The sequence below is a fragment of the Stegodyphus dumicola genome, chromosome 8, assembly GCF_044657685.1.
Source record: "Stegodyphus dumicola isolate Sdum_Otavi_A_Nest chromosome 8, ASM4465768v1".
NCBI lineage: Eukaryota > Metazoa > Arthropoda > Arachnida > Araneae > Eresidae > Stegodyphus > Stegodyphus dumicola.
Genome location: NC_140775.1, coordinates 50,499,500 through 50,518,892, shown reverse-complemented (window position 1 = coordinate 50,518,892; position 19,393 = coordinate 50,499,500). Strand labels below are relative to the sequence as shown.

Below are 19,393 nucleotides of genomic sequence, written 5' to 3'. Positions count from 1 at the left end.
TTTTAATGTTGGGTTATTGCTTGTTTGGAGAGTTTTCGTTTTAACATTTATTAAATTCTTTATTGCATTTATTGTATTATTTGAAACGTATTACTTATGAATTTCAAATTTTCGTCTTTATGAAAAATTGGTTCCAAATTTCTTACTTTATGTCTTTACTGACATATATATATATATATATATATATATATATATATATAACGAGGGTTGGAACTTTAATAGTGGCAGCACAGCTGAAAAAACGCTACGCAACAAAACCAAAGAATATCGCGTATACCACACGTGAACTACATACCTACTTTACCTCTCAACAAAAAGACTCGTCCTGCCTACGTCACGCGCATGCGGAGTGACGCGAAGAAAGGATCCTTGCATTAGCTCGCGGTCTAAAGTAAGTGTTGTCACCATGTTTTCAAAACAAGAACAACGATGTTGGATAAAAATTGAATGTGCCAGAGGTCGTACAGCACGACAGTGTCATCAAGGGCTTCAAGAGGCTTGCGGGGAATCTGCATTGCCTTACAGAACCGTAGCAAGATGGGTGAAAGCATTCAATGAAGGACGCCAAAACGTGGCAGACATGCTGCGGCCAGGTCGTCCGAGTGTTAGCGATGCAGACGTGCAAGCTGTTGCCGTACTAATGGACAGTGATCGCCGCCAAACGATTCTTCAGCTGGTCGGACAAACAGGATTAGCGCATACGACTGTGCTGCACATTCTGAACGAATGCCTGTCCATGAGAAAAATTGCTTCACAATGGGTTTCACATTAATTGACGGAAATGCAGAAATGGCTACCATACGATGCTGCCCGAACCCACCTGGAGCGCTATGAGCGCGAAGAAGATGCTTTTTTACGCCGTATCATTACGCTGGATGAGACTTGGGCCCGATCGTACCAGCCAGAACTGAAACGCCAATCAAACGAATGGCGTCATCACGGGTAACCACGACGTTCGAAATTTCGTCAGAACCCCAGCAATGTGAAAGTTATGGTGATTCTCGTGTACGACTGTGATGGTGTCATCCTAACGCATACCGTTCCCCCACAGCAGACCGTCACTGCGCAGTATTACTGCTCATTTTTGGAGCACAATCTCCGACAAGCAAGAGAAAAAAACGGCGACACTTTCTGCAGAACGCTCCTCTCATTTTGCATGACAATGCTCGGCCGCATGCAGCGCAAGCTGTGACTGATTTGTTCAAGCGATGGGGCTGGGAAGTGCTTTACCATCCACCATACTCCCCAGATCTAAGCCCTTGTGACTATGACTTAATTCCTAAGATGTAGGAACCACTTCGTGGCACTCGCTTCCAAACTGTTCCTGAGATTCTTGCGGCAGTAGACCGGTCCATTCAAACTATCAACAAAACAGGCGCTGCTACAGGTATTCTGCGACTTCCACATCGTTGGAAACGGGTTGTACACAATGATGGCGACTATATTGAAGGACTGTAAAACATGGTGACATGAATCACTTTTGTATTCCTTGTAAATAAATAGTTGCCACTATTAAAGTTCCAACCCTCGTGTATATATAAAATTTTTGTACACAAATTGTACAATTTTTGACATATATATATATATATATATAATTTATCAAGCAAACCAGTAATAACAATTTTTGAAAAACCAATTTTGGTCAAGAAAACATCTTGCGCAATATGCTGCAAAATAAGTAAAAAATAAAAATTGTAGAAAGCTCGCCTAAAAGTTACCAAGAGCTGCTGCTCCAAAAGGTTTAAGACGTTTTCAAAAATTAATACACATGAAAAGCAAATCATTAGACATGTAAAACATAAATACAATAAAATTAAAAAAACAGAAAAAGTTAAAAAGTAAGCGGAAAATGGTAAATTAGCCCAATTCGACATCCAAACAGGCTTATCAAGGGAAATTTCATTTATTTGAACGTCGAATCAAGCTAACCCCATTACGCGTTTCGCCGAAACAGACAATTGAAACTTTTTCGCTAAAAAATTTTTTTGACAAAGTGTCTTGGAAATTTTAATAGTCTCAATTCTCTGTTCCAATTTCCCGACGCGTCCGCTCAGAATGACACATTAAGGTGTTAAAATATGTTAATCAAAATCAAACTTTCTAAATCTAGTCTAAAATTAAAATCAAAACGAAAATAAATAGCGATGAGCTATTAGTCCTAAAAATACAAATACATTCGGGCTGGGCCTGCAAGCTTAAAGATTAACAATTTTATTTTTAAAAAAATAGATTTTATAAAACTGTAAGAAAACCTGTAGTTAATAATCAATATAAAATAAAAAATTGAGAAAAGAACAAACTCAGTGGGTCTTGCTAAGACCAAGAAAAAGTTGTAACAAAAGAAACAAAAAACTGAAAACTGACCTTTGGCGATGGTCTTCCTGTTGTGTAAGGTGAATAAGAGGCAGTCTACTAAAATACCCTCCATGATGCATTCCTTTAGCTAGGCAGATAGTTCTCATGTGCTTAGTTTAATAATCTGATTCTTTAAAACGCACTTTGCTACCCCATTTTATTGATTTTATATGTTTTATAGTAGGTCTGAATTTATTAAACATCCTGTAAATGTATACTTATAGACATTGCGAATAAAACAAAAAATGATCATTAAATGAGGAGAAACATATGGCTTCGATGTGCCTCATTTAAACGAAATATTTTATTATATAAATTAATTTTAGAGTGTAAATTGGTATTTTGTTTGCTAGGAAGTAAGAAAATTAATTTGGGGTTACGTAGCTCTCTTTCAGTTATTTGAGCATCATGATGTATTTAAGATGTTCTTTAATTATTGTTTTCGCGTATCTCATGATAATTAGTTTTAATGTTTATCGTGTGTATCTGCACTGATAAAAATGAATACTTATCTTGTGAAACATCATTTCAGCTGACACTGCCTAGAGAATTAAACTGAGTTCCATTATCGTTACATTTTTTTATCTGTTTTTTATATTATCAGTGGATGGCAATTTATTGTCTTTGACAAATTGCTTCACTCTTTACTTTTGTCATGTGCAGTCTTGCATAATTGTTGTTACTTGCAATGAATTGAATCTTTCACGATCGCTGGTCTGCTAGATCTGAAACACAGACGGTAAGGGTAATTTTGTTTCCCTCAAAAATTTTCATATAGTCGTCATTAAAAAAAAAAAAAGCTTACACTTTTGTCCGTGATTGTTTCCTTACAAGATCCATTAATGAAAAATTTTCGATGTTTGGTTTCCCATGTGAGATTAATTTATAAATAATTAAAAAAGAAAAGAAAGTTTTCTATATATTTTAAGTGAAAGAGCAATATTTGATTTTTGATGTATTTTGTCCATAAATAAAGAGAATTAATTTTAAGAAAAGTGAAACTTTTTTCTTGAAATCTCCGATGTCTAAGTATTTTAATAATTATATTACAGTCAAAAAAAGTTTTAATGCCGACGATATATGCAGCTGTACTAGTAAATCCATTTCTGTTTCTTTTAATTGCCTTTAATTTTACAGATGATACTGAACTTAAAATTCTTATTGATAAATATGTGTGTAAGTGTGTATGTAAATATATACTCAAGCTGCGGTTCCTTTTCCGAAGATCCCCTAATACATATTATAACACGACTGTATTTAGGAGGAAGCTGAAGGAGCTGCACCCCCTGAAAAAATTTCAGTTTATAAATAGAATACCATTATAAAAACATTGGTTTTTAGATCAAAGTTACATCTTACATTGTCCGAAGTTAAATCCAAGCTACGACCATGTATTATAATTAAGCTAAGAAAAGAATTTAATGACTTTAATTAATTCTTTATAGAAAATGAATTTTTGCCTCCATTCCCCAAGTCTGAAAATGGTTATTGATTTCTTGCCTTATGCTTAAATAGTCAATCTGAATATTGCTTGGTTCATTAAACAGAAAGAAAACAATGGATTGTTCTTGATGCTCCTACTATATATACTACTGAAATGAGGATACCATGCATCCCATATGCTTAAAGTAGTGTAGCTTACTGGTTGTAGGACAAAATATTATTTACTATCCGTGTTCTAGATAATGTTTATTGATAAACAATGTGTCTTAAAAATTACGATATCATGATTTCGTATTTCTCCTATCAGAAAGATCTGATGATCCCTTCTACATAACTAATAGCACGTCCGGCATAACTAGTAGCACGTCAGGAATAGTTTGAATATCGGCGAGAGCATAGTTGACATTTCGTCATTCAGAAAAAATTCATAGTATGCACAATGCTATCCGACTAAACTATAATGGATGATAATTCGTCACCACCTGGATTTGACCAACTGGGTCTCATTTTTCTCTCTCCAGTCGCCATTTAAATGAAGGGAAATATACATAATTAAGGCCTTCATCCCTGTATGCTCTCTTAATATAACACTTAACACGTTCGGCTAGCAGTCGGAGGATCTATGGTTGGAATCCCAAGAAGGACAGGAATAAGCATACGGGACACCAGGATTTTACTGTATGATGATACAGGAACTGTCTCGCATGCTACTGATCCAGTGAAGCATCCTGCAGAAGCTCCCTGCAAACTTTTCAAAACATTTTCATGCAGTTATTATTTCATTGCTCGTAAATATCTTTCCCTTGCGCAAACATCTCTGGAAGACTGTGCTTTTCCTTATCGATTCGTTTTACTTTGAGTCATGGGTTTTTCTATAATTGACTAACCAAGGAGAAAGGTATTATGGCCCTATTGTAATTGCATCTTCTTCCACCTTTCGTCGCAAAACTTTTTGATGTTGTTAAGGTCATAGAAACATGCATTACTTTTGATTGTCGTATTCCTAGAATTATAAGGATGGTGAATTATGCCTAGTGGTTAGCTTTTATCAGTCCACTGCTCTGCTTATGAGAAAGCACAGAATATTGTTACTGCGACGCACAAACATATTTTCTTTAAATTTAAGCAATTAACGTGAGGGCTATCTGCGTATGTTCTATCCCACGTTTGGCTAAGAGCATCCTGAGGAGAAAAAATCTGAGGAATTCGTACTCGTCTTATACCAGCAACCTCGGTGGAAATTTCAGATCTGCTAAATGCCATCTTCGCAAATATCCTACATGTATATCAACATTTAATAAATATACTACATGTACCAACGATTGGTCGTAGAGCTGTATAATGTCACCATACTAACCGTGCAGCTCCGCTCCAATTCTGATTGAAGAACGCCCGAGAAACCGTCCGTGAGGCTCTCACCCCTCTTTCTCTACCACCAAACTTGTTTTTTTTTTTTTTCTTTCCCCAAATGGCGAGCACTTGCCTATGCTGGAATCAGCCACTCCTAAGGCCAAATATGGTGGCATCTTTATTATGGAGGCACCTAATAGGTGGACCACCTTTGACTCCTATAAAGGGACAGACAATTTTTACATCTATGCCTTCTCCGGTATTCGAACCTGGGCCCTTCGGTATCTCAGTCAGGCTTCCCTAACCACTCTACCGTCTAGGAGGCCCCTAACACCAAACAACTCGAAAGGATTTTCGACTCGTCAGTATTTTAAGTACCTCTATCCCACACAGGCATTATACATTTGCAAACATCCATGCCTTCTTCCGAATTCGAACCGAGGCCTATGGATGTGGCAGCCAGCGTAGCTGACCTCTATATTGATTAAGGCGGTTTATCCCGAACCCGAGTCCAGCTACAAAATCAGTCAACATCCTCCAGCCATCATACTATCTGAAGCGGTGCAACAACGTGTAATTATTGATTTAAATAACCGCGATGAACTTAAAAGCACTCAAACCAAAGCTCTGCATTCTACTGTTGGCTCCGTTGTAGATATGCTTAACTGTATAATTATTGATAATTAGTTATATCACTTAATCAGTTCCTAAACTTATGTATAATTCTGAAAAGATTGTTTTTCATTAATATAGATTTTTCAGCCTTTCTAGATCTTTTTATGCATGCCTATATTACGATGGTGAAAATCAATTTATTCCTATTATCGGGTTTCAAACCCTTGAGCTTGACATAAATATCATCTCAGACTTTATTTCTCCACTTATTAGTGGTATGGATGAGACCGCTAAACATTGGTAGTTCTACCGGATGAGTATGGGAAAACTCACTAGCTCCGTGGTTGTTTCCATTATTTTCTCCTCGTAAAAGGCGAGTGTGAACCGTTTTCCCTTACGATGACATTATTCCCATGCTTCCCCGTATTATAGTAAGTAAATAATCACGGTTGAAGTCAAGGTGATTGGTTGCTGAATCCAAGTCTAGTGTGTAAATAATTGACATTTCCTCGTAGCAGTAATCAGTATCAATAATTTGAAATATATAAGTCGTTTCTAACTATGTAAATTTGTTCTAACTATGTAACTAAAGCAGAAATTTTAGTTAACTTGGTTTCGACCTTGAGTTTTTGCACAGAACTATTTGTAGAGACTCTGTGTTCTCCTTTTTTGGAAGCAGATAATAAGATTGGTTTCTTGCAAAAAAAGTGAAAATCTTTTCTTGAAAATCATTAAAAGAGAAACAAACGTTTTTTCTCTTCATTTTCTGCCATTCAGAAAACATTAGACATTTTCTTAGTTTACATGTATCCTTTGACTTTGATTCTTTCTTTGTTTTTATCGCCTCTTCCCATTAGAAATGTTTTCCTGGATAAAACGATCCTTGAACTTGATTTATAGTGTTGCAGCTTCCTCATTTGTGAATTTTGTTTCTGTACAGCGTTGGTTTGTTTGGGGATTTTAAAGCAGCTCTCGTTTTCTAGGGTTTTTTTTTTTTTTTTTCCTAGTCAGTTTTTTTGCATCAGCACTTTTTATGTGCCAGTTCATTATTCCGGAACTGAATACAGTGTTTGAACTTGTTTAGTTTATGTTTTAAATCTAATACATATAGATATCTATCTAGGGTAATAATTTAGATTTTAACATGGAGATTCATAAAGAAGTAGTTGCAGGCATGGAGGATTTAACACTGTTTTAGTCTTGAGAAACACATTTTTAAAATGAATCATTTAACGTAATCAGTGAAAACTTCGCAGCCTTCCTTAATTACATTTGTGCTTTTTCTTCATATTTCTATTAATTTCAATGGAGGAAAGAGCAGTAGGCATCAAGCGAGTTGACAGCAGAGAAACAAGAGAGAGTGTGTGTGCAATGTGTCTAACAGGAATAATTTAATTTTGGTTAAACTTTATTTTGCTTGATTAATTTAGATTTCGGTCCCAAAATTTGAAATTATTATTGGCTAAAGCATTATATCAGTGCCTGCGTTATTAGCATTATGCAAAAATCACATGACACGGATTAATGTGGAAGTAACACAGTTTAAAGCCATTGATTAGAATCAGTTGCTGATTTTAGGCCAGAAAGATGAAGTAAAAAAATTAAAATAGAGAGCTAAGGGACACTACAACCTAAAGCTAGTATTGATTTATTCTTTTATCTTAAACAGTAATACCTCGGTATATTTGGGCTTTGAAATAAGTCCAACTTGATGTTTGTTCTGTTTGGTATATGATATTGGTTAAGTTACGACCTCGAGATCGATGAGTTACGACTACTCGCACTGCACTTGTTTATCTTGTCGAGGCAATGCTACGACTGTCATTAATATCAATAACCCTTTTTCTACCACTCAGCAAACAACCTGCGTTATAACTCTGAATTTCCTCTGATTTTACCTTTTTTTCGCGTAAATTTTTGTAAATTTGTTAAAAATTAATTTTAAGAAAGAAATGATTGGAATCACAATGAAGATGAAAAAGAGATTGTTGAAAAATATAACAGGACTTGTCTACTGCATATCGTATGCCGAGAACGATGGTATATAAGATGATGAAAAACAAATTGATTGTTGAATCGGCCATCGTTGCGAAAGAGTTGGAATCGACTATCAAACGAAAATGAGAGACTAGAGCATGTTTGAGAAACTGCAAATTATGTGGACAACAAAAAAACATTTACGCACAATGTCTCATTTGTGTACAATATTATGTTCACAACTTCTTTTATGTACAGTATATATTTCATTCACTGCATCTGCATTTTACTATTAAACGGTGTTATAATTATAACAATAAGATTTTTATAAGAAAGGATTGATAATTTTCCCTTCATTTTTTATTCGAAAAATTCATTTATTATCTATCCAACGATCTGGAATGGATTAATGACGTATGCTGACGTAACACTGTTTTTAAAATAAAATCGCAGTCATTGATGTATATAACTTATGAAGTCATATGAAAGATACTGAAATAATAATTAAAATTGGCAAAGAGAACTATTTATAGATTAAGTGATGATTCAGTTCAGAAGAAAAAAATATTGCTCGAGAAAGATCGAAAATTTCATCTTAATTCAGGAATTCTACGTTTTAAGGAGACGAATAAAAATGTTGTCTTCGGTATGTATGTGTAATCAAAACAAAGTGTAAACCTCTTGCATAATTTTAAAGAGTTTACTAAATAAATATTTGTACATAATTTTCCGTTGCGCGAATGTAGAATTTTCCTTATTATCATATGTTTAAAGCATCACTAATGATGTTCTCACCTTATAATTCACTCACTGGAATTCTCTAGATCGATATATGCTGAAAACAATATATCAGATTATTGTAAAGCTCTCGCAGGTTTGACCAAATGCGAGTAAATATATACAACTCATATTAAAAGTTGCAAAAATAAAATGTCATAGCTTGGCGCTACATACTCAACCGGTTTGTAAAGGAAAAATAGGTCATTTGTCTCAATTTCTTGCGGCATTGGATAATGTAGTTAAGTAAGAAGTTACTTTCATTCCTCACAGTGAAGAAATTGAGCAATAACAATCGGCAAATTCAAATTTCTCAATAATTACGTGAGATATTGCTTTTCATGTAATATCTCACCCAGATTAAGTTACAGGACAGTAAAACTACATAAGGATTATCAGCATCAAGGTAAGAACAAACTGCTCATTTTTAAATATTATGCTTTTTAAATTTATTTTGTTTATCCACTACATGTTACGAGGACTAAGTAAGTTGCTACTGCTATTAAAAAAGAAAAAATCTCATTTCTTTAAGTAGTTTCGTGTTTTTGCATCTATAAAAGATAGAAAACGTATTTTTACAACGTCGTGGTATACCTGTGTATGGGAATATTCAAGCAAGAGCTTGGAATTAGGAATAGAGAGATTTATTTTTGATATAGATAATGCAATTAAATCGACACGAGTATTTTAAAATCAGCTTTTAATTTTTTTTTTTTTTTTTTTTTTTTTTTTTTTTTTTTTTTGAAGCTGTACAAATTTACTTTTAAATGCAGCAGAGCGGTAAAATCATTGAATACTAGTTTGTATATCTTCCCATTTCTTAAGAAATATTTGATGATTTGAGTTTGTCTTGGTGAACGAACTGGCTTTTTAGAGTTTTGGGAATTTTCCCCAAAAATGATAAAAATACTAGCCTGTTTCCCTCAAAAAAAGAGTCCACCAAAGCACTTCCTCCCTTAGATAAGTAGCCCTTGCGGTTTTGCCATAATGCAAACACTAATAATAGTTTTATTGTAGCGGCGCTGTTGTTTTCGGATGCGCAGGGGTAGGCAAGAAAAAATAGTTACTTAAGCAAAATTTAAAATACAGTAAATAAATAGCCTCATCCCCCCACACACACACACACTGGTCAAGTGGCTAAATAGTAAGTGCCATAGATGTTTCTTCAGCAATTTCAACAAAATCTAGAAGATTATTCTGTAAGCCCTTTAAAGGGTTGAAGTATCGAATGCAGACTGGGAACGTTTCTCGGTTGCTTCTATTTTATACATCCGTAGCCAACAGAAAAAATTTTGAAGTCATTCTTGACATTAAAGGGGGCACAAAGTCATTTACACTTCTAGAAGCAAGAACATTCTTTACTGTCGTTTCCGCTATAATGCGTCTGCATCAAAGTTCACTAGCAATAACGGAATCATTTATCTCTGATATACTGCATTTTACCTCAGGTCACTTTGTCCACCGTACAAAATGTTAAAATCATTCCTACACAAGACACAAAATGATATCTTATCGGTTTTCGTCTGGACCCGGCTTTAACTCTTAAGACCATATATCTTCCCATTTTGTAAGATATATTTGATTATGTTTGGCCTGAATTTTTTTTTCTTCCATGGAGGAATTATTGGTGGATCTTCGCCTTTAAACAGTTTTGCTAACTAGACTGATTTCTAGCGAAGGTTGAACAGGTTACAAATATACTATCACGAACAACAACCCTTGAAACAGACTACAAACAACGATACGAGGTAGAATGGAAAAGGAATCTGTTTCAGTTTATCAATGCGGTTACTGGCTATATATGATCGTTGGCTGCTGCCTTGGTTTAGAAGATCCTGTGTTGCCAACATTCACGAAATGCAAATTTCCAAGGAAACTATAACAGTGTTCCAAGGATTACTGAAATTTTGTATTAATATTTAACATATCAACTATAATTCTCAATAGACTTAATTAAAAAAGAACGGAGAAATATCTATTCTGGATAAACAATATAAGTTTCGATAACAAAAATGGAATCCAGTGAAGTGTCTGGTATGCAAATATAGAAAAATAACACTTCTCTGACTCCAATGGAACCAATATTTTATTCCTTACGAAGTTATAGATTCTTATTCATAAGATTTATTTACATTTTACATGTACGTTCAATCGCGTGACAGAAAACCGAAGTTTGTATACTTCGTTCTTTTGGGAGACTAGAAGGTGTTGCCATTCCGCTTTAAATAAATTTAATTAGAAACTTAACGGAACTGAAGCGACACTACAAACCCCCTTCCTAGTGACAGCGATTATGGAAGATAGTCTTTAAAGTGACTGGGAAACTTCACATGTCTGCTGGTTCTAGTAGTCTTGGTTTTATGATGAGTTTCTGAATTTTCTTCAGTGTTCTTGAGTGCAGGTGTTTCCCCAAGTTCCGCTTTCTTGGAATGGGAGTTTTGGAAAGGAATATCAGAATCTTGCACTAGGAAACATGGCTTTAGTCTGTCTATTGAAACTCTTTTAACTTTTCCTTGGATTTCAATATCGAAGTACTTATCCTTTCTTGCTCTTACAGGATACGGTCCAAGATAGACAGGCTGTAGTGACGAATTATTAATGTTGTTGTATAGGAATACGTGAGAACAGTTGGAAAGGTGTTTAGAAACAAAGACTGTTCCATTTCCATGGGTGGTGGTAGAACTTGGCTTCATAGCTCTTATTATTTTCTGAAGGTTTTGAGAAAATTCAGACTGCTTCATATGAGGTACTGTTGAAAAGAATTCACCAGGTAATGCTAAAGAGGTTCCGTATACAAGTTCTGCGGATGAGCAACCTAAGTCTTCCTTGATGGCAGATCTTATGCCTAAAAGAACGAAAGGTAATGCTTCCAGCCATGATTTTGATTCGAGTAGATGACATTTGAGACTTGCTTTTAAAGTTCGGTGTTGTCTTTCGAGCAGGCCATTTGCCTGTGGATGGTACTCAGTTGTAGTGTTTGTATGAAAACCAAGATATTTTCCTAAAGCTTGAAAAAGTTGGCTATCAAATTGCCGACCTTGATCAGATGTTATGCGATTCGGAATTCCAAAGCGTGAAAACCGAGTATAAATCAAAGCTTTAGCAATAGATTCTGCTGATTGATCTTCTAACGGTACCGCTTCGTGTATAACGATCGATCCATTCTTCCATCGTGTATAACGATCGATGATGGTTAGAAGATATTTGAATCCTTTGCAAGGAGGCAGCGGACCCACCAGATCTATGTTTAAATGCTGGAATCTGTGTGGACGTACTTTGAATTCTCCCAAAGATGACTGTGTATGTCTGTGAACTTTATATCTTTGGCAAGATAAACATGCTCTAGTCCATAGTTGGCAGTCTTTATTCATATTGGGCCATATGAAACGTTGTGTTATCAATTTTATCGTGGATCTGATTTCAGGATGAGATAAATTATGGATTCAAGAAAATATTTTCTGCCGAAACTTTGCAGGGATGTATTGTCGATTATAATTTGTAGAAGTATCACAGTAAATTTTCTTGTCGCTGTCCGGTATAGGAATCTGTAGGATTTTTAAGTTTGGGTTGTTTTTAAGTATCTCCAAGTCGTCATCTTCTTGACAGTCTACTATAGTTTGTAAGTCTATAGCAGATGGTACAGAAATGGTGTCTATGCGAGAGAGAGCGTCAGCGACGGTATTTTCATGCCCTTGTATGAATCGGATATCGGTTGAGAACTGGCCAATATATGACAGTTGTCTAGCTTGTCGTGGCGAAGCTTTTTCCAAATTTTGTTGGAAGGCAAATGTTAGTGGTTTGTGATCCGTGTATATTGCAAAAGTTCGCCCTTCTAAGATGTATTTGAAATGCTTTACTGCTGTATAGATGGCTAAGAGTTCTCTGTCGTAGGCACTATATTTTTGTTGTGCTGATGTCAAATTTCGAGAAAAGAAACTTAAGGGTTGTTTTTCATTATTCACAATCTGATGTAAAACGGCTCCAATGGCAGTATCGGAAGCATCAGTTGTTAGCGATATTTCAGCCTTTTCGGATGGGTGAGTTAAGTTTGTGGCATGAATAAGTGCATCTTTTAAGATCTGGAAGGCGTTTCTTGTTTCTGCCGTCCAGGTTATTTCTTTTCTGCAGTTCTTTTTAATACCACTGAGCAATGTTGTTAAAGGTTGTTGCAGTTTCGCACAGTTTGGTATGAATCTATGATAAAAATTCACCATACATAAAAATCGTCTTAAACTAGTAAATGACTTTGGTTATGGGAAATTTTTGATGGTATCAACTTTCGTTGAAAGAGGTTTAAGTCCTTCAGCTGACACTTCGTATCCCAGGAATGCAAGTTTTGCTTGACCAAATTTACACTTTGCCGTATTAATACACAGGCCATATTCGTTTAGTCTCTCGAGGACTGCTCGTAGATGTTTTCGGTGAGTTTCTTCATCTGGAGAGGCTATTAGAATGTCATCCAAATAGCAAAACACGAATTCTAGTCCATTCAGCACACTGTTCATGAAACGTTGGAACGTTTGGGCCGCATTTCGTAGGTCGAACGTCATGAATGGGAACTCGAATAAGCCAAAGGGAGTGAGAATGGCCGTTTTCGGTATATCTTCTTCGCGAACTGGAATTTGTTGGTACGTTCTAATGAGGTCTATGGATGATTACTTTTTTTCCAGCTAAAATGGAACTGCAATCTGTTAAAAATGGGAGAGGGTATCTATCAGGAATCGTGACGTTGTTTAACGCTCGATAGTCTCCACAAGGTCTCCAACCACCTGATTTCTTCATAGCGAGATGTAGTGGGCTCGACCTGTTAGTTACTTTTGGATGGCCTGCATAAACCCATTTGGAGCATAAATTCAAACTCCTTTTTAGCCGCTTTAAGTTTCTCAGCTGATAGTCTCCTGGCTTTAGCGAAAACTGGTGGACCTCTGATTTCGATATAATGTTCGATGTTATGATTTTTAACTTTATTATTAACTACATTCAGTTTTAACAAATCCGGAAAATCGTTAATGATACGTTTATATGGATCATTTAAGGCATTTAAAATCGGAATATTATTATTGTTATTTTGAAAACAAGGAGTTCCATTGGTTGTTAAGAATGTAGTACCATCAATCAACTTGCGATTTTTAGAATCTACCAAAAGGTTAAAATTTGCAAGAAAATCCATGCCTATTATCGGTTTGTTTACCTCCGCAATTACAAAAAGCCATGTGAATGATCGTCTAAGTACAAGATCAAGCTTGAGTAATTTTTGGCCATATGTTTTAATTTTCGTACCATTTGCAGCAAAGAGTTCTAATTTTGAGATGTTTTTTTTTATCTGCAGGCAAGGGAGGAATGACAGAAATTTCTGCCCCAGTATCTATTAAAAATTGGGTAGCCGATCCTTTGTCGCCGATGAAAAGACGACTCAGCTGCACCCCTTGTCCCTCCGTCGTCAATGAGAGACGGGAAGCTGGTTTTCCGGACTATTTGTCTGTGATGTTGATGAGTAGTTGCAGGGTTGTTTACACTTAAATGACTTATCACCGAATTTTTTATGATAGTAACAAATATCACTAGATCTGTTACCACTGTAACTCCTATCTCGTGATTTGGATCGGTTACGACAATAGGGACGACTGGGGCGTTGCTTGTTTAAAGCAGAAACTTGTAAGCTAAGTTCACTAACCTGTTTTTGTAAACTTTCAATCACTTCCGTTTTTACCGTTATGGATGATGCAGCAGCTATTTGGGGAGTAACAGGGTTTAATTCTCAAATCTTATCGGCCATTGTAGCCACTTTTGACAAATCTTCACTACTAACAGATATAATGCTACGCATATTAACGGGTAAACGTTGTAGCCACAATGTTTTTAGGAAAGTATCTCTTACTTTATCGCCCGCCAAATTACGCATCTCACACAGTAATTGAGATGGCTTTTTGTCACCCAGTTCTAACTCAGTAATTTTTGAGTTTTTTGAGTCTCTGAATCAGCATATAATGAAATTAGTCTACTTTTAATTGCCTCATATTTATTATCTTGTGGTGGACTTAGCAAAATATCAGATACCTGTGACAAAATATCGGGTTCAATGGAATTTATAACATAATAATATTTTGTTTGATCTGCACTAATTTTTGCATTTCTAAATTGTTCTTCTAGTTGAATAAACCATATTTTAGGATCTGGCTTCCAAAAAAGAGGAACTTTAACGCTTACCTTGGCGACAGATGCAGTTTTTGCTTTAATTTCGGTTTCGTCTTCGTCAGCCATTGTAGAATTCGATCACGCCGGGATACACCAATGAAGTGTCTGGTATACAAATGTAAGAAAATAACACTTCTCTGACTCCAGTGGAACCAATATTTTATTCCTTACAAAGTTATAAATTCTTATTCATAAGATTTATTTACATTTTACATGTACGTTCAATCGCGTGACAGAAAACCGAAGTTTGTTTTCTTCGTTCTTTTGGGAGACTAGAAGGTGTTGCCATTCCGCTTTAACTAAATTTAATTAGAAACTTAACGTAACTGAAGCGACACTACATCCAGTATAAATGGAATATCTAGAGAACTTAATGTATCTGTATAAAAAGATCATAATACAAGAATAAGTAAATGCTAAACACCACTTCCAAAGATAATTTCAAAAAACAGCAATATTCCTCCGCCTAACATGTAATCTTATCAAATGCTATATCTTCTAATCAGTTTTTGGTAGATATTTTACAATATTATTTTTTTAGTGTTACAAATAGGTTCAGCCGAAGTTCTTAGTTATGGTATGTAAATAACAGTGTCTCGAAATTGTATATATGTATGGGCATTAACTTTAGAAACATTGATGCCTGGCTTAGAATAATATTTACTCATGGATCACAGTTTCATAGTTGAAAAGAGTTATCGTGCATCTGTCAAAAGTGTAATCGCACGTTTTTGATAGCTGCGTTCTTGCGTAGCACTCAGTGCAACGTTTTGCTCATCATTAGCGCAGATCAAGTCCTCTTTCGGTCATGCAAACACTTGAATGACACACAGGTACGACTAATGGATTCAGTGAAATAAGATACCGAGTGGTCATATCTCAAGTAATAAGCCATTATTGTATGCATTAACGAAGTGTATGTTTTCTGACGTCAGAGGTCTTAAAATGAAGGGGTCGCAATTAGGGATCTGCGCGTGCGACACTTAACAAATAGTTTTTATTTTCGGCTTTACTTTCAAAAACTGTTACATTTAAAAATCTGAAAAAAAAAATTATTAAAATCATCTAGAAATTTAGATTAATACATTAAACCAATTTTTTAATTAAGAAACTCGATGATTTCAAAGCGAGGAATGGCAACACTGCACCGGGGTTAAATTTTTATCTCCAGTGCGCGAGACTATGTATCGGATATTCTAAAGATATGCTGATTTTAAAATTATTCTGCGATATTGCTGTTGAACTGAATTTTATGGTTTAAGTGCGAAGAACATGATATTTAATAAATAAATGTAACATACAAAACGGTAAAAGAAAAAAAAAAAAAAAAAAACATTTCAGCGTAATATAAAATCTGAAAGCTTTCAAATTTTTTTCTGTTAAGGTATGCATCTGTTATATATTAAGCAGGTTTAAAATGTTATCTGCGTGAGGGCGGTGTTATAAATTAGAATTGATTTTATTTTGATCATGAAAAACCCAATAAATTTGAGTTACTTTTACGTTAAAATATAAAACAGTTATTCCTTTTTCTTTGCGCAAATATAAACATTTAAGAACAGAGAATAAAGAATATTAAAAGCTCCAAAACTGCCATTTTAATGACGCAGAATTCCGTATTTGGTATGATGAACAGATATCTATAATTAAATAAAATGGTGAGTACCTCGATTCGCATTTCAGCCATCTGGAGAATTTCGCTAATATCTCATAAGAGACTGGAAAATGTGGGGAAAAAAGTTATTTTGTGGAATTTCGCGAGCTTGACCAGCGCACAGGACTTTTCCCTCTTCCCCCAAGATTACGTTTCGTTGCTAAATGGAACTCTATTACTTTATTTCTTCCACTTAATATGAATTTATTTATTATTCTTTTATTTTAACTGCAATCATACTTTTTTTAATTGTACTTTTAAGGACACCAATAAACCTATTAATTAATTTATAATGTTTTGAATTTACATTGGAAAATGGGTGAATTTGAATTTACATTTATTTGATTACTTCAAATCGTATTAGAATTATCTGCCAAGGGAATGGATGCCTTCGCGAAGAACTTTTTAACGTAAGCAGGCTTGTAGCCCTCGTTATGATTGGAGAAAACCACGAAAACTCTTACGCAGCTAGCCCGTTCGTCAGGATTTGGACCCACCTTTTTATGGAATTTCTTTTCAGTGGAATATAAAATAAGACCTCTCTCTCTCTCTTCTTACTATGTCTTCCATTATCTTCTTGCAACACACGTTTAATATAAATAGCGAATGATTATATAGTTCCCTAATTTTATACAGTCTATAAAGGGCACAGATTTGCATATGGTATGGTTTCTGTACTTTTCTGAAGTACATGTATAATTTCTTAGAACTCCCATTAACTCCAATTTTGCATTTTCGAAACAGAAATGTAAGACAATTTATTCATTAATTATTATGAAGTACTTAATATATAAGGAAATAAATAAAATTTGAGTAATTATTTCCTCCTATCAAGTAGGCAGAGAAAAATTTAAGTATGTGGGGTGATATCTGTATAATGTCTTGAGAAACTATGCACATTTGCATACTTAAAATAATAAATAACCTTTTACGTTTAAGAAACAAATAACTTGATCGGTATTTTAAAATTAAAATTCTCATTTTTTTAGCCCTATAACGTTGCGCGCCTCTAACTTGCACGCAACCAAGAGGTGACTGTGAAAGCTTGTATAAACCACAGAGTCTTATAAAGGGTTTAAGTCCCTTTTTATTCAACGTAATAAATTACAATGGCGTCCTCTTGACGCTTACAGACTGTGCCCACTAGGCAGTCAAATAAAAATAAGAACCTGAAAAGAAAGTAAAGACAATATTCTAACTACGAGGCTCTCTAAAATAACTAACTCACCGCGTTTTACAAATACCGCAGCTAATTCAGCAGACTTGAAGCTCACTGGAACAATTGCAACTACTTCCCGCCAAGCACATAGGCCGCAACGCGGGGTTCTTCAATTCTCGATTTCTACCTCCGCGCTCGCTAAGTAAGAATAACTCTCTCACCGAACTCGTTTCCTTCTATTTAAATCATAGTACTTCCGCTGATAATTTGAATGCTTGCGCGTTCTACTCAAATTTACATATTCTGGCATTGGCAGTTCCAGGGGAAAGTAAGGCTTGACAGGAAAGATAGTTTAAACTTAAAATAAATGTTAGTTAAAATAAATATAAACCCTACATTTGCCACTGCCAGAATTTGGAAAACTTGGAAGCAGGTCCTACAAACGACCTGTTGTAAGTTTATCTAATTCTGAACTAACTGGCGAAAGCCTCGTTTACAAAAAAAATCTTATGTAACAATTATATATTAAAATTCAGTTATTCGTTACAAAGCTTTCTTCTTACAGCAACTTTTCCTGGACTTCATCAATCAATCTTGGTCTTTCCTTCCAGCATCTGGAAGGAATAAGTATCAGTATCTTTCTACATACATTATAATTTACACTTTCTTGACACAATAAATTTTTGTTTTTAAACGATTCGTTTTTCTTAGTTATTGCTTACTTCACATTCATTCAATTTTTCAAGCATTAATTTAACTTTACCCTGGCTCTCCACCATGTGTGGTGTCAAACGGGAATATTCGTGTTTTAGTCTTACAACACTTCCCCTAACCACCATGATTTGTTAGAATTCAACAACCAAATAGACACACCTTACTCGACATTCTACAACTCAATGAGCTACTTTAATATTCTTAAAAATTCAAATGTAGGTGGAGAACCCTACAAAACACATTCATTCTAACTTCCCCCTCATTCATCTTTAAACATGCAGGCTTTCGCTCTAAAGCATGACTTTACAGTTTAATACTTAAATTTTGACTTCATTGCTTTTAAGCATTCACTTTTAGCATCTACAATTTTATGCTTCTAGACTAAATTCTACTTTTACATAACATGCAAGTATTTACATACATTTACAAAAGTTTAATACATATGCTTTTTACAATTTACCATAAAATGAATAAGAGAAAATAAATTTTTACTTTACTCATTCTTCGCCAAGCTGGCGGCACTGAAACTAAAATTCTTATTAGTACAAGAATACGAAGTTATTTTTATCTCCGGCCAAATATTGGCTTTAACATAACAGAATTAGTCTTTCGACCAACAGAAAATGCTTGTTTTTAGCTTTTACACTTAAAGAAAATAATACTTTTGCCTTAGCTAAATAAAGTAAAACAAAACTAAGTCTCAACCGAGACATATTGACTTTCGTCAAAACATAGAACTTCGTACTTATGCATAACATTTCGGAACAAAAGAGAAAAAAAAATTTATAAAAGGTTTTAACTTATCTTTGAGTTTTCGATGCTTGAAACTCCGTCATCCGTTTTTGACAAAATTGATCCCAAGTTAGAGGTTTCATGGATGTCAATCTTCTCCTTATTGATCTCCGAGTGTCGTCCACGTTGCTCTTTCTTTTGCGTCCTCTACATGCTGGCCTCTTGCCGGAGTAATCGTCTGGTTGTTGTCCTTTGCGTTTCTGCCTGGGACGGCTGGTCTTGACGTCCTCCGGTCTGGAGTCCTTCTTGAATTTCTTCTGTTCGTCGTATTTTTGTGCCTCCTGTTGGCGTTTCAGTTTCCGGAACGGCGGCCTTGCTGGCACCTGACTCTGTGGCCGTGTGCGCGTTCTCCTTGATGTGTA

The 19,393-nt window shown here is 35.1% G+C and overlaps 1 protein-coding gene across 9 annotated transcripts in view; it reads left to right on the top strand.

Moving 5' to 3' along the window:
- The window catches only part of Hgsnat (Heparan-alpha-glucosaminide N-acetyltransferase), a 126,455-nt gene that overhangs the window by 31,697 nt on the left and 75,365 nt on the right, over window positions 1–19,393 (top strand). The window contains exon 1 of one of the 9 annotated variants that reach the window (XM_085821846.1): window positions 2,987–3,094. The exons of 6 other annotated variants lie outside the window; for them this stretch is intronic. The gene's annotated coding sequence lies outside the window, so the exon portion shown is untranslated. Of the gene's footprint in view, window positions 1–2,986; window positions 3,095–8,769; window positions 8,924–14,712; window positions 14,831–19,393 lie in introns of those variants that run through there. 2 more of the 9 variants (XM_085821847.1, XM_085821848.1) reach the window with 2 other exon arrangements.